Below are 17084 nucleotides of genomic sequence, written 5' to 3'. Positions count from 1 at the left end.
AGAGATGAAGAGGTTTTTCTATCTCCAAAGTCACAAGTCCTCCTCATCTATTATTTCTAAAATACTAACTACATTCAGGTCTTCAAACATTTCTGCATTGAAGATTTCACAGTAAACGCGTACAAAATAAATTATAAAACCTTAATTTTATTTCTAAGACAATTTTGGGCTTTGCCTTCTGTCAGTATCACTAATTAGTAGTTAATGCATTTAGTGTCTGTTGTCCAAATGAGTCCTATTAGCAAGCAAAAAGGGTTGAGTGGCTTAAGACCAATTAAGACACAAGCCATGGAAACCAAGTTCTGAATAATTAAGTGTTTAGTGCATTCCAAATCTAGAATCTCATTTACTAGCATTGTTTTAAAAACACATTCTAACATATTTTGGATAAATGGATAGCGTCCTGACCTAAACACCTGCTACTCTCTCCAAGTAACCATCAAGGAGCCTGCCCATGCACACAACTTATTATTTATGATCTAATTTTTTAGAATGAAAAATCTGCAAAATTTAAGAAAATATTTTAAAAGAAATATGAATGAAAAATTCTCTTAAGCAAGTTCTGAACCAGCCATCATTTTTTCCTTATAACTGTTTTCTCTGTATTCTTCTTTAAGTCTATGAATAACAAATCAATTCATTTGCTGTTATTATAGTCATTTTTCAGTACAGAAAAAGAAATATTTTATAGGAAACTGTCATATTTATGATCATTTTTTAAACTTCATATATTTCCAAGACACTTTTGTCCCATTAGATGGACATTTTTCTAAAAGGAACTTTGATGAGTATCTTTCTCTATACTTTTAAACAATTAGCCCACGAGCCCTACTAATGTAAGGATTGCACCTTGCTCTTTGTTTCATGTTTCAGGCATCTAATCCAATACATGTCACAGAAGAATACTGATAATTATTTGTTAAATAAGTAAATATCTGCTTGAGGTAGGCAGAATAATGTTCCCCCTCCCCCAAAATCGAATTCCTAATTCCCCAAAGAGGAATTAATGTTGCATTTGAAATTAAGGTTGCTAATAAACTGACCTTAAAATAGAAAAAATTATTCTGGATTATCTGGGTGGACCCAATGTAATCACAAGGGCCCTTAAAAGTCAAGAAGAGCAGATGAGATGAGAGTTATGCTTTTGAGAAGGACTTGACCCACCATTGCTGGCCTTGAAGACAGAGGGAGGAATGTAGGTAGTCTCTGGAAGCTGAAAAAAGTAAAGTATTGGATTCTCCCCTAAAGTCTTGGGGAAGGAACTCAGCCCTGTTTACATCACAATTTTAGCCAAATAGGATCTATGTTGGACTTCTGACCTACAGAGCTATAAGACAGTAAATTTGTGTAATTTTATGTCCATAAATTTTTGTTAATTTGTTATTGCAGCAACAGAAAACCAATAGACTACCATAGAACTTGTTACAACTGAATATCATCCAAACTATCTCTAAATTACATTACTAAACAGCTTCCAGAGAACTTTCTTAGTTTCTTTTATTTTTTATTATTTTATTATTTTATATTTTTCTAGGCGAGGCAACCTTTGGTTGACCTCACAGATTGCAAGTACCTTGTCATCTTACAATCTCTTGGTTTTTTTTTTTTGCACCTACAGCACCTGGTCTTCCTAGGTGGTCTCCCATCCAAGTACTAACCAGGCCCGACACTGCTTAGCTTCTGGAATCAGACCGGATCGGGCTTGTTCAGGGTAGCATGGCTGTAGACTATTTTTTAAATTTTCGATTGTCTCGGTTGTTTGTATGTTAAATAGGAAAAAGAGACTCTTGTTAATTATTTTGACTTTACAGTTTCTTTACACCTTCTCTTAAGGATATGTTAGCATGGAAGACAGTTAAACATCCAAAAAGAAAGCTCTTTAGGGTGAGTTCTTATATCTTAAAGCAAGTTATTCATGATTCAGATAAATCGAATATTAAGTAAAACCATCTGGTTTCATAAAATACGGCAGGAAAAGTATGCCAATTGTAAATCTAAATTCATGCCAATGTGATTTCTTAGATCTCCTAATGCTTGTTTTCAATAATCCCTGTTATTGAAAAATCATTAGAGCTTAGAAGAACTCATATAACTGATATCAGCTGTAAGTTATAGATGACTATATTTAATGCATAGATGATGCTCGTACTCCATCTCACTGCTCAGTGAAATAAAAAGTATCTTAAAGCTTTACATGGTTGAGTCTTAACATGAAAGCTTAGTTTTGAAACACAAAGTGAAAATCAGGGAGGCAACTATGGATACTTGCTATGTGTTAAAAATGATATACGGATAATTCTTACTATTCAAGTGATTTAAAAAAACTTACAGTGGATTTACTAAAATGTATTTCTCAACCAGAGGTGGAGGACAACCCTGTAGCAAGATTAAGAGATTATAAATATGGAAACAGCCATTCCTCTTGAACTGAGAGTGGGATTTATTTTGGACCAGAAATTTTTATCAAATAGTTATACTAGCTGAGTCACTGGAATGTTTCAAAGTAAACTGACTCAAAAGTTGAAGTTGATTCCTAGCTGTTTGGTATTAAAGTAGATGTTACCGGGATGTTTGCCCTATTTCCATCAGCCAGGACCTCTTTCTAGGTGGACAGCCCTCAGGATGTGGGAGCCTCTGTTCAATGAGTGCATTGGCAGCAGTGCCTAGGAAGTTATATCCCCAGGGTTGGGGCAGTCCTTAACAGTGATTGACAGCTTTTGGAGTTTTTATATCCCAGTTCTTTTGCTGCTGATGAGAACACTTGAGTGTGACTTATATTATCTCTGCAGCTTCTCTGACTTCCCCGAAGATAAACATAGTAGACATACTCTAAGTACAGTATCAGTTGTTGATAGGTAACAGGCTCTCTATAAAAAGCTTAGGCTGTTGATAAGACGTTTGTAGTGGTAAATAGAATTACGATCATGCGAATAGGTTAGTAGCATGATTTAGCTAATTAATGACTTGATAAAGAATCAAAATGGTACCAACATACAAGATACTGGGATTTTAATACAAATATTCTTTAAAACATACAAAAATATTGAATTTAGATAGTGAAACTAATCTATTTTTATGTGCAATTACTTTAAGATGGCATGGTCTGTTTGAGCTAAATGGTGGTCGAGAGACCTGTGGGGTCCCTGAGATCATTTCCAGTGGTCTGCAAGGTCAAGGTATTTTCATAATACTGACATAATACCGCCTTTTTCACTCTGATTCTCTCATGGGTGTAGAATGGAGTTTCCCAGAGGCAACATGATGTGTGATATTGCAACAAATTAAATGCAGAAGAAGAATGAGAATCCAGCTGTCTTTTATTAAGCCAGAAATTACAGAGATTTGCAAAAATATAAAACAAGGCCCCTCATGTCTGTATTTTGCTTTTGAAAATATTTTTTATAAAAATGCATCACTTATGTTATCATGTAATGAGTTTATTATTTCTTTTTAAAAAAATAATAAGGAAATATCTAAAATTTACTCAGTTTTATTCTTTAAAATGGTAAATATCAATAGACATAACCTATATAAACAAAAGCTCTTTGGGGTCTACAGTAAAACAAAACAACAATTTTAAATGCCACTGATATAGAGTTAAATTCAAGATTTGAGCCTTTTCATCTTCTTAGAACTTGAAAAGATTAATAAAGATAACCAGGGTGAAGATGAAATTTAAAATATCCTCTCATTTTTCTGGTTTTATTTTGAAAACTTATGTGTGTTCTAGAAAGTTATTTTAAGTATAAGAATTATTATTATTATTTTGGAAATAAGCATGCAGGTTTCATAATCTATAGTGAATATTTTGTTTTCCAATGCAGAGACAATATTCTTCTGAATATTTGCATTATCATTATATTAGCAAAAAGTATATTCTTTGACAGAATATGTGAATGTTTTATTGGAACAATCTATATGCACGGCATGTGTGGCATGCTGGCATTATAGGAATGGAACTGTGAAATTTGTAAGTGGCATGTGACTCTGCAAGAATTTAGGAAGAGTTTAAGATTAATATCTAAGAACCAGAAGACTAACCATGGATATTGACATGAGAATTCTGTTATCATCATAAGAACTGTTCTGTGTCATTTCTTTTGGTCACTGCTAATGTCATATAGTGCTCATATTACAACTAGACTGAACCATAGAGCCCTATTCACCATGTAAGACACATCTTAAATACAGGCTTCTAGGTTTGCTAGTTGTAGTAAATTCTACTACTACTAATAATAATAATGTAAATACTAACATGTAGTTAATTGAATATTGTACACTATTAAAGTTCATATAAAATCTTTTTTTTTTAAATTTTCTAAAATGATAAAGTCTCTAACTGTGGAAGCATAAAATCATAATTTCTTTAAGCTCTTTCCTCTTAACCTAATATGAAAGATCTCTAAGAAAAATAATTTTCTAGTCATCTTTAGTAACTGGTTTTAATTTCAATCCAATGAATCCATGTAATCGATGAAAGAATTTAAGATAAAATTTCTCCTGTAATTTATTTTGAAAAGACACAGTTTAACATTTATTTACACCCTGTGACCATCTCTTTTCTCCCATTCCAGGGACAAATGTTTTGCATCTTTGCTGCATCTATATGATGTTAAAGAAAAGAGCAGCATCCATCCAATTTATGATAAGCTTTCTAACAGAACCTCATGGCTAAGACCTTTTTCCCTCTGTGAATGTAATTGGTGGATGAACATATGCTATATGCCTCCACTGGAGGCAGAGAGATCTTAGTTTGAGTTTTGGCCCTTTCTCTTCTTTACTTTCAAACTTGTGCAAGTCATTCAGCCCCTTGACAGATTGTTCGTGGAATCTAACGTTTTCATTAGAAGTTTAAAATGCCTCATTTATGCTAGTGTTGCTAGAATTAACTGAGAGATTTTGTAGAACTCCACAAAAGTTCTGGCAGGAAATGAATAATGAAGCATTTTTAGTACACTTATTTGCAACATGAGAATCGTTTTATTACGTCTACCCTGTAAGCTGAAAATATTATTTAACAGTTGAGTTCTATGAGCTAAAATTATTGATGGGCATCATCTCGTACATGGACTGTATAAGGAAACCTCCCTTATTCCTAGATAAGAACTACCCTTAATTTCTAGCCTTATGCATGCAGTTGCCATATCTCATTCTACAGTGGTGTCCAATTAATTCAGTGTCTAGTCTGAAGCTTGACAGTTTTCTGAGATGAAAGAGTATAGAATCAGAAAAATATTTACCTGAAATGTGCTCTGGTGACTCCTAGATTTGTAAACATTGGTCACACTTCTTATAGGACCAAAATGGCTGCATTAGTGCAAAGAGTCATTATTTTAGGTAAAACAACTACAAAAAAAAATATGATCTCCAACTTCCGGTAATGATTTCTTGGCATATTTTTGTACCACTAATTCACAGGGCATGGCGTCCCCTTCTTCTACCCTCGTTTCCCAAAGAAATCCTGCTCAAAGATCAGTACGACATTTTTCATGCAGATTTTTCTGATTTCTAACTCCTGTGAACTTAACTCTCACTGCATCACATTGAATCATTTTCTCCTACACAGGGTGTCCATTTGTGATGTGTAACTTTGTATGATAATTACTCTATACTTGCCTTATCCCACTGGATGGCAGAATTATGCCTTTTTTATCCTATATCTCCTCTAATGCTGAACATTTGAACATGGTCTCAGATGCTTAATATAGGCACACTGAAATAAATTGAAAATAGTTGAGCACATTATGCCACTGTGATTTCTTAATACTGTTTTAATTCTCTCTTAATAATACATTGTTAGTAAATGTTTGTAAAGCGAATGCAGATATCATCAACTATGATGATTCCATATAGAAATATCTTCCTCTTCATAAATTTTAAAATAATTAAATCTCAAAAACTTTCTTGAGGATTGAAGAATATAAAAAAAAAAAAAAATCCTTTTTTCCTCAGAAAGGTTAAATCATCATTCCATTCTACTTTCTACTTTCCATTGCTCCTGTCTCCAAATTAAAAAAAAAAAAAAAAGAAAGTAGTGGCCTATGGAAATAAAAGAAACAAAATAGTTATGAAACAGATGTATTGGAACAGCAACCATCTTATTGGTTGTTACAATTAATTCTTCACTAGTAATTAGATTTTTTTCCTAATTAAAATCCTTTGACAACACAATTCTAGTCCTTATAAAGGTTCTGTTTTCCTAAAGCTTCCTGGAGATTCTGTCCTTGCAGTGCATGGGAGCTCTAATGCCCCATGCCATCAGAAGGATGGATTCATTAACCTTTACATTGATTTGAAGTGTTATTCAAATAAATATTTATACCCTTTTTCCCTGTTGGCTTAATGAAGTCCTTTATCAATAGCACCAAGAGCTTCTCCCCTTGACCTTTGTCACCTGTTCACTCAGAAAATGTTTTATTTACATTGTTAATCTCTTGCTGCCTTAATACATTTTGGCACAGAACCATATTCATCCTTGATTCAGTAGAACTGTTTTACATTCTTTAGGCTTTTGTGGAGAAGAAAATTTATGTCTTTGGGTTTCATGTTTTAACTTCAGGATTTAGGAATTTCCAGTTTCTGCATATTTGTCTTTTTTTCCCTTTGTCTGACCGTAGAGTATTTCTCGTTATTCTTTTTATGTGATTACTTCAATTTCAGTTTTGACACCAGTATCTTCTAAAAGATACAGTTAGAATAGGTGTTAGTTAATGCTATGGTGGTATTCATTTTACAGCGTATACATGTATCAAGTTAACATGTTGTCCATCTTAACGCTACACAACATTGTATGTCAGTTATCTCAGTAAAGATCAGGGGTCGGGGGAGATACAGTTAGAGTCAGGAAATGTCTTTGTTCTCTTGTCCCCACATCCTATCAATGAATACATTTTTCGTGGAGAAAAAAGAAGTGTTTACTATATGCCTAACATTGTGCTTAGTGCTTTACGGATTATTCTATTTTACTCTCAAAGTATGCTTAGGAAAAAGGCCCTGTTCCATTTTGGATATGAGGAGGCTGAGACTTACAGATTTATGTAAATTGCTCAGACTCAGGCATAGTTAATGGACTGATTGAGCCCAGAATTTAGTTCTGCCTTAGTAGTATGATCTTCAGCAAATTACTTAACCTCTCTGTGCCTCAAATTTTCTCATCAACAAAAGGGAAATCATCATAGTTCCTTTCTGTACTAGTGTTGTGAGTGTGGCTGTGGATTAAATTTTATGTAGTAATATAAATATAATATAATTTTCTTGGAATGTTCCTGGTAAATACTAACTACTATATGTAAATTGCACTTAGTTATACTAAACCATGTCTTTTCTTGGATGGAAAGGGAAAATGTTATAGGAGAAGAAAGCAGCAAGAAATTTAATAACTCTTCCCCTATGCATGTTTTTCCTACATTTGCAAATATGTCAGACTAAATTTCTTCCTTATTTGCTAAATACAATGAGTATTAAAATTCTGTATTGTGTTAAATGTTGCATTTCTTTCGTCCATTCAAAGCCTTCCTCCTTGAGATTCAGCTATCTACTTTAATAGTCATTCTAGTTTTCAGAAGAGTGGAAATATTTGGCTATTACTTTCAGCAAACCGTACACTTTGGTTTTTCTACTAATGTTAATAATGTAAACATATTGTTTGTTGTTGTTGTTGTTGTGATAAAAGAAAGATAATTTGTAGAAACTTCTGCTAGAAAAACAGTCATCAAAAAACTAAGCTGTAGAATGATTTTTCCCCTGTTCTAAATTGTATGTTAAGATTGAGAGCTGGATCAGAAGAAAAGGCATATTACAAAAAGCCTCATTAGAAAAGTTAGACTCGTCTACGGTCATCCCACCCTGAACAAGCCCTGGTTCTTGGATGGGAGACCACCTAGGAAGACCAGGTGCTGTAGGCGTAAAAAATTAAAAAAATAAGGCATCATAAGCTGACAAGGTCCTTGCAATCTGTGAGGTCAACCAAGGGTTGTCTTGTCTAAAAAAATAAAAAATAATAATAATAAAAACGTTAGACTCATTTTTTTTTTGTTCATCTGTATATCATTTCATCAAATGGTCCGAAAGGTCATGATGAATAAGCGGGATCTGTTAATGCTTTTTTATTCCTTGTGTTCCTGAGATACTGCAGAGATAATATCTTGCCATTGATACTCTTTTTGAGGCTAAAAAGAACCACTTAGAAAAATAATTAATACAGGTACCCAATTCAGAGAACTGAGTAGAATTCCTTCTGTGGTTACAAGGGGGTGGCAAATCTCAAAGCCGTAAAAGAAAGTAATGTCTATTGGGGTGAAAACAATTCCAGCAATCCCAGATTACGACCCCTCAAAAAATCAAATCTTGATGACTTGATAAAAAATCCGTATAGTTCAATGACTGAAGGTATAAAAAGATTGTATACTCTAGAACCTAGTTTACTTGATGATAATCAATATCTTTTACACTAGTAGACATTTGAATTTTTTAAATTTATTCATTAAATAAATATTTTTAAGTTGAATGTAAAGTAGACATAGGAATACATTTTCAAGGCAAGAGATAAACACACAGTGGAAGAAGTGTAATGAAGGAGCCAGAGAATGGGGTGGGGTGGCGGGGGTGGGGAGGCTGAGTAAAAAGAGAAATGATCAACTCCACCCAGAGGAGAGGGATCAAGTATTATTCTACAGGAGCATCTATTTTTACTGAGATTAAAAGTTAAAGATAGAAGATCCGTGCCAAAGAGAAGCAGGATGATGCTTTTGGAACCTCTTTGATACTATAAAAATTTCAGCCAACAAATTTCAACTGATGGAAGCCAATTCATGCTGGTTAGACTCAGGTCGAGTGTCCAGATCAGATCCTGATGAGCATTTTGAATTGAATAGAACTAGATGGAGCTGGTTTGGTCAGGTTGGGTTTGATTTTAAACTACTTGGGTTAAGTTCTATCTAGTTAGATTTTTATAAACTGAATTTGATCAATCCTACTGTTTTAACTAAATACTTTGTATGTTAAAGATATTAAGCATTTGTCTATCACATTGCTCACCTGCTTTTTTTTTTTTAGTTTTCTGTTGAACTTTGACTTCTATTTTTTTAAATAATAATTTAACTTTATGTGAAATAAAGTAATCTTTTTCCATTGCACTCTTTTTAAATCACTTTAAATATAAGAGATTTTATTAGAATTCATTTCTATACCTTTTACCTTTCTCTACATTTAGCTCCTTAGTATCTTTGGTATCATCAAATAAGTGTCTAAATTGATTATTTAAATTATTTAGGTATCTCAGCAGCATTTAGAAATTAATCCATTCCTTTCATATTATTTGTATCACCTTTCCATATGCTAATTAATTACCTGTGATATCTGTGCCTGTTTGCAGAAGAGTCACACCAATACATTTATCTAATCATTATAATTTTACGGAACAACTGCTTGCTCTAGATTTTACTTTCTCTTTTTTATTTTTAGCTATTCTTTCTTTTTTCCATTTTCCAGATCTGCTTTAAAATAATTGTGTCACACTTTTTTCAAAATGTAAATAATATATTGTTAGGGAACTATATCAAGATACAGAATAGTTCCTAAAAACTCCTTTATGCTTCCCCTCTGTGGTCAAACCCTCCCTTCCACCTTTAATTATTGGAAATCACAACTCCGGTTTCCATTTGTACAGTTTTGCCTTTTGCAAATTGTTACACAGATAAAATCATACAGCATGTCATCTTCTGAATCTGCCTTCCTTCACTTAGCATAAGGCATTTAAAATTCACACATGTTGTTGAATGTATCATTAGTCCATTCTGTTTTATAATTGAGTTGCATTTCATTGAATTGTTGTACCTCATTTGTTTATTGTCCAGTTGAAGGGCATTTGGGAAACTAGATATGATAAAGTATCCATTTTTAATGCCAAATCAGTGTTCTTTTTCTTTTCTTTTTCTTTTCTTGTGTGTGTGTGTGTGTGTGTGTGTGTGTGTGTGTGCTATTAATTGGTAATGGATCCTGAATTTTATCTAATAACTTGAGTAATCATTATCTAATTCTCAATTTGTTGTCTCTTACATAACTAAATTTTAAAACATTAAGCCATTTATTTTCCTGGAAATTTAAAACTTGATTATGATGGATTCTTCTTCTAATGTGCATTTGGTTTACTTTATATTTTGAGTTGATAATATGTACAAATAATTTTTAAAAATTCAAAACTTCACAGTGAAAAGTAGTGCTGTCCTTTTCATGTGGTACAGCCACCCTAGTTTCCTCCCTAGAGAACTAGTGTGAACATTGTGATGTTTCCGAAGGCTGTTCCTGAATCCCAAACATACATTTGTGATTTCGCTCCAGTGGTGGCAAGTATAAACTCTCTTCTCAACTGTTTTTTTTTTTTTCACTTAATCATGTACCATTAAGTTTATTCTTAACAGTACAAGGAAAGCTCCCTTGTTATTTTTAATTATTATATAGTATTCTATTGTACAGATGTACAATACTTTTTTATAAAAATTTTCAAAGTAGATACCTCGGTTGTTTCCAATCCTTTTCTATTGCAAATAGTTACAAAAATGAAAAATAAGGTTTGTACCTTATTTTACATAAATGCAAACATATCTACAGGAAAAATACATAAACTGGAATTGCTGGTTAAATAATACATGCTTGCTTATCTAATTTAGCTAAATTTTGCCAAATAGGTTATAAGACAAATGTGAACTCAGGTTGAACATCATTTCATGTGTTGAGTTTTGATATTTTTCTCTTGAATACTCTGTTCATATTGCTTGTCCATTTTCAACTGGACTGGTAGCCTTCTTATTAATTTATACATACTTTATTATGTTAAAGGAAGTTGGTGTTTTTCAGCCCTTTTGCCTTCATTCATAGTTTGTTTTCTTTTTTGCCATTTCAAATTTTAAAAAGACTATTTATAGTTTTTTTGTAATTCTCACTTTAAAAATATTAAAATATTATTTTTTCTCTATTAATTTTATCATTTCATTTTCAAAACCTAATCTTGTAATAATCTCGAATTTATTTTAGCTAAAGTTATAAAATGGAGTAACCAGATTTCTTTTTCTTTATTTCTGCATGGTTAGTCAATTATTTCAATATCATTTATTGAATAATACATTTTTTCTCATTGAATTAAAATGCTCCATTTTTCATCTACTAAATGACCATTTATGTTTTTAAATTTCCTTGAAATTTTAATTGTGTTTATTTATTTCTCTGTCAAATCTTATGCTAACTTACAACTTTAATAACATTTTATATGATGTTTTAATAACTGGGAGGGCTATGCCCACCACCGCCTGACATATCTCTTCTTTTTAATAATATTCCTGGTTTGTTTGTTTGTTTTGCTTATCTATTTTTTCACACTAACTTTAAAATTTAATTTTTAACTACTCCTCCAAAATATATGGTCATTTTATGATTTATCCATCTATAATTTTAAGTGAGACAAACTCAATGTTTTCAGGAGACTTTCAACTTTGAGTGCTTGTTACTAAAGGAAAACTATACCATTTGGCACCCATTTCAAATTATAGGCACATATACCAGGATGGTTTTTGAGTACCCTAGAGAGTCTGACTTAAGTGACTTCTACTCTATAGGCAGTGCTATTCATTTTCTATCTCTTCCAACTCAAAATCTTAAAAACAGAAAGTGTTACAATATTTTATAATTCTTTGAATATTTACAGGTGATTTAGCTAAAAAAAAAAAAAAAACTATGCCAAGATTCTTTTCCATTTTCTTTGACCATGAACACATTTTTACTAAAATGAATAGCTTTCTCCTACATTGATAGAGAGAAATTATTTTTTACCCAATATTTTAAATATAATTTAAAGAATTCATTCTGGAAATAAAAAAAATAAAAGAAAAGTAACATATGAAAGTTAAAATGTTACTGCTCCAAAGTCCATATGCCCAGTGGTTCAAAAGGCCAAAACTCGAAACATCAGAGTTTGGAGTAAGGAAAGGTTTTCTAATCAGAGAAGTCACCAGTGGAGAAGATGGAAGCCCTAGTGGTTCCTCAAATCCATCTTAAGAAAGTAGAGATCAGAATTCTTTTATGTCAAGGAAAGTGAGAATGGAAGGGGCTGTTTTTGTAAAACTCAAGCCACAAGCAGAATTCCTCTACTGATTAGCAAGCATGTCTAAATGCAAGACAAAGCAGGAGCTATTAGCCTGAAGGTCCTGAGAACAATATAGGCTTGAACAAGATAGAGTCTGAGAGATCAAGCATTTCACTCTGTTACAAAAACATTTTATCAAAATAAAATATAACTGTGCTGTAAAGGTTAGATCTCATATTTAAAGAATGAAAACACTTGCTTTATACTGTTTAATTTTGTAAAGCATCTTTTGTAAATTTTGATAGGCCATTATGAGGACAATTTAACCTTAGTATAGATGGGACATATTGATGTATTTTGTGGATTTGGGGTTTATGACTTTCCAAAGGGCATGATTCATTCATGAGTAATCTGTAACCTATACTCCTTGTATAGTCATTAGAAAATCCTGCCTTGATGATTTTTCATTGAATATCAAAGTTCTCAAAAGCATACCGTTGGGAATGAGCCTACACAGATGTAGGAGATTCTCCAAAATGACCTAGGAGATCCCTCCTCCTTTCATTTCTCTGGTATTGTGATTTACCAGAGTGTTTTACAGGAAGAGATTAAGGATTCAGGAGAATTACTTAATTTTTAAAAAGACTGCTTTTTTTGTGCCTGCCCATTTTTTTGCTTTTCGAGTCAGAGGAATTTTGAAGTTTAAAATACCGAGATACTTTGTAGCCTCAATAGTAAAATATTTATACTTTGATATTGAGTGAAATTTTCCAAATTGTATGATCTTTGAATACAAGTTTGATTTACATTTACTTTTCAAAGCTTTTACTTCTTTGTGATGAACGTCCCCTGACTCTGTACTCCACACACCCTGTCTGTTTGTTCAGCTTGGGCTCCTCCCCTGCCCTGAGTCAGCCTTTCTTGGAAACAGGAGAGAAAGTCAGAGTGAGCCCTTGCACCCCAGCCCCTGGTAGAATGTGCACTTTATTCCTCTGCACTAGTAAGATTGTGAAGTCTTATAAGAAATCTTGCTTTTAAGAGTCCTTTTATTTTTTTGTTTGTTTGCTTTTTAAAAGCCTCTCATACATAAGTGGGAGTGAATAGGTAAATAACATTGATTTCTTTCAAAGAAGGGTGTTATGTAAATGCTGCTTCCTAGAATTGCATTTCCATTTCCTGCATTGATCTCATCTTAAAGCCTTGAAGTCAATCCTATTTTTTATGTATTGCTGTTTTAACAGAAATTCCATGTTACAAAATGAAAGTGACTGACCAAAGACGTTGAAATGATGCTTAAAAGCCTTATCTATCATCTTTGGAGTTTCAGGATGTCATTTAAAAAAAAAAAAAAGGTTAAAACAAATGGTTGTGTACTTTAGCTGACATTATTCAAATAGATTCGCAGTGTTTTTTGGTTGTTTTTTCCCCTTTTTCCTTAGAAAATCCATTTTTGGAAGATGACTTTGAAGTGGGCCAATCTATAAACAATAGATTTTACTGTTTATCATTAAGAGTGGAGGATTTTCCTACCTTAGAGATAGCGCATTTGAACCCATCAATTAAGTGGCTAGAACTCTTCTCTAGTCCAAAACTCCATCTATTCAGCTGGGAGAACCAAGATAGTACCTCCTCTCCTAAGACATCCTGGTAAGGTCCAGTAAAAGTTTGTTTGCGGATATCCCAGTAGAGACTTCCATTAACAAAGCAGTCACAGATATGTCAATGAATTTTGCATTTATATCACAATATCATGGGCATATAAATAAAAAACTTAAACTGACACTAGCATATAATGATTATTCCTACACTTAATCCTTACTGATTTATTTTTCCCCTAAAATGACCAGATTTTACTTTTTAAATTAAAAAAATGGTAAATCTTACTCTCCAGATGTGTTTTATAGCCTATTGTAGTTTATTAAATATATTCAGTGACAAGAAACATCAATGAGCTCTATCTTTAAATTGTATTTGTTAAAAAAAAAAAAAGGTGCGTGGACTAGAATTCATTGTTGTATCAGCATAGTCGTTTACCATGTAATGCTAGATCACTATTACTTCTCTTTTGTACCCTTGGAATTTTTAGTCTAAAAGTAAAAGAGAAAGAGAAAATGGATTTAGATGAATATCCAAACCTTGGCTTCTTGCTTCAGTCCATAGCATTACCGGAGCAAAAGGAGTACATCTGCCTGTGCATATCTAAGTCAGTCAGATATGGATGAGTTTTTCAGCAAAGAAAGTAAGGATTTATTTTAGAGAACTGCAAGTCCCAGAGACACAGGAGAGCTATCGCTCAAAGGCTTGGCTCCCTGGCTGTCTCAAGAGTCCAGATTATATAGGGAAAAATCAGTAGTCATGGAAATTAAGGGAATTGGGGTTGTGGGTGCCACTGATTGGACAAATGGAAAGGGATGAGGTAATTGATCATTGTGTCTGGTTCTGGATTCAGTCATGGTGCCATCCTATCTGATCCCATGGCCTGGTCCTGTGGTTTAGTGGGATTGTTGTGCCTTGATGGGCCTGGGGCTAAAACTTATCTAAAATCAAGATGTTATCCTTAGTCTAAAGTCCAACCAAAACTTATTATCCTCATGATTATTGACCTGAGACTCAGTTAATCTTATGTCCTAATAATGAAAGGAACAGGCACACAGAGATGGAAGGAAAAGGGTGGAAAAAGCAAGTCAGTAACAATGCTATCGTCTGGGCAAAACCAGCTTGAATCAGAGATGGGAAAAAAAAAAAACTATATTAAAGAAATAAAGTTTGTGTGTAGTTACAATAGTTAGAATTATTTTTTTTACAATCTCAATTCCAGTTATCAAAAAATAAATACTCAAACCAAATTGCACTTTGATTTCTAGCAAAGGAGTTCATGTGTGTTTTATTGATTCTCATATTTCATATGAAGTCCTTCCTTTGAAATGTAGGGTCCTTCATGCTTTGGCTTCATACTCTGACACAGAGTTTCATAGCATTGTCATCTACTACCATGTGCATGTATCTTTACTGCTCCAAAAAAAAAAGAAAAGAAAAGAAAAAGAGAGAGAGAGAGAAACAACAGGAATTGAACTCTGAAACCAAACTGCCTAGATCAGAATTACAGCTCTACTACCTTCTAGTTGTAGGAATTTGGGCAAGTGACTTAGCCCCTCTGTGACTCAGCTTTCTCATCTGTATAGTGAGAATAATAATAGCACCTACTGATGCAGGACTGGGCAAATCCCCTCCCCCAAAATGGGAACTCAAGTCCTACACCAAGAGAGAGGGTCTTTGACTATACATAGAAAGCATTCATGTGCACACCAGAGTTAGAGACAATAGGAAAGTTTATTAGAGAAGGAATAATGCTCCACAGCCAGAGACATGGTCTCCTCTCAAAGACAGAGAATGAAGGAGACCTGCAGTGTTTGATGAATTCAATTTAAATCTTTTTTCCTTTCAGAGGGTGGGTATGCAGCATTAAAGGCACAGGAACATAGTTGTTAGTAATCTCAGCAGGAATTTTCCTGTAGGTTCCCTGTGGTCTGGCCATTTGCTGATCATCCAGGTTCTTGTGTCTAGTAGCTCACAGCAGACTCTGGATACAACCTGGTTTAGTGTTTACTCCATTTGTGTAGTTCTCATGTCTCTTTCCTACCTCATAGGATTATTAAGTTAAATGAGGTTATACATGTAAAGCCCTAAACATAGTGCCACCTTCTTGTAAGCACTCAGTATTTTGTATAGTAATAATATTTATCATCATCACGAATAAAAGTCAATATTATTTACCTCCACCTTGCTTTAGCACATTCTAAATTCCGCCATTAAGACTTTTGGAGTGGGAGATAGGTGTTCTTGTTAGCAGCCCTAATTACTTTCTAGACTAGGCAAGACAATTTAACAACACACACACACACACACACACACACACACACACACACACACACACACACAGAGCATTTAGGGAAATCACTTGTGCGGAACTATCTATGCTGGAATGTATTCCTTTTACTCAGAAAATATTTATTATGTCTCTACCATTAACCAGGCACAGTGCAAAGCCCTGGAAATATAGTGGCAAACAAAATAGTTATGGTCCCCGAACTCATAAAGTTTAATATACGGGTAGGAGACAATTGATAATCAAATAACCTCCAAATGGATAATTATACATTTTGATAATTCCATGATGGTAAAGAACAGAATGCAATGAGATGGAGTGAGGTGGACCTATTTTAGCTTCCAGAGCTGACTATTTCATTCAAGACCTGAAATGGACATGGATAGGGGAAGAGTAGGAAGGAGCGGACATTACAGGCAACAGGATCCATGTGCAAACACCTTGAGAAAGGAAAGAGTGGAGGTGTTTGAGCAGTTGAAGGACAGTTGATGCACCTGGAACATAGGGAGCAAGAGAGCAGAGCTACATCATATGGCTGGGGTGGAAGGCTGCATCTGACCACTCAGGACCTCAGCGACCATAAAAGTCAGGGCTGGATTCTAAGTGCATCGGGGACTTGTTAAGCATGGGAGTGACACAGTCCAATATATATCTTTAAAAGATTGTGCTGGTTCATGTGTGTAGAAACAGGATAATAGAAAAATGAGTAGAAACAGGGAAACTATTAAAGACTATGCACAGGAGAGAGCTAATGATGGCTAAAGGGGTAGAAGATATGGACATATCCCAAGATTTATTTACATATCGTTAATTACATTACAATTTACATTTTGAAGGGAGAAGAGGCAGGGCCTGGTGAAAGATTCCAAGTTAGTTTTGGGGGAAATTTAGGTATCCGGAATAAAATTTGGATGACTCTCAGATTAATGATGCAAGTAATATTACAGGTGTCACTTAACTTTCTAAATACAAATAGATAGCATTATCATCTATAAAGATAAAAAAGATGCAGAATGCTTTCAAAGTAGCTGAAGAGTCTTATTTACATTTCTGATTGTGAATCAGTATAGGCATCTGCTAAAGATTAAATAAAACAATCCATATAAAGAACTAGTAAAATAC

The 17084-nt window shown here is 33.6% G+C and overlaps 1 protein-coding gene and 1 pseudogene across 1 annotated transcript in view; one reads left to right on the top strand and one right to left on the bottom strand.

Annotated features, from left to right (window-relative positions):
- The window catches only part of RBMS3 (RNA binding motif single stranded interacting protein 3), a 264594-nt gene that overhangs the window by 58432 nt on the left and 189078 nt on the right, over positions 1-17084 (top strand). The window lies entirely within an intron of this gene.
- Positions 1610-1728, bottom strand: LOC120586856 (uncharacterized; annotated as a pseudogene).

Source organism: Pteropus medius, unplaced genomic scaffold (genome assembly GCF_902729225.1).
Source record: "Pteropus medius unplaced genomic scaffold, Ma_sr-lr_union100, whole genome shotgun sequence".
In the NCBI taxonomy this organism is placed as follows: domain Eukaryota; kingdom Metazoa; phylum Chordata; class Mammalia; order Chiroptera; family Pteropodidae; genus Pteropus; species Pteropus medius.
The sequence above is the reverse complement of the archived record's forward strand: the minus strand, read 5'-3'. Positions and strand labels throughout refer to the sequence as shown.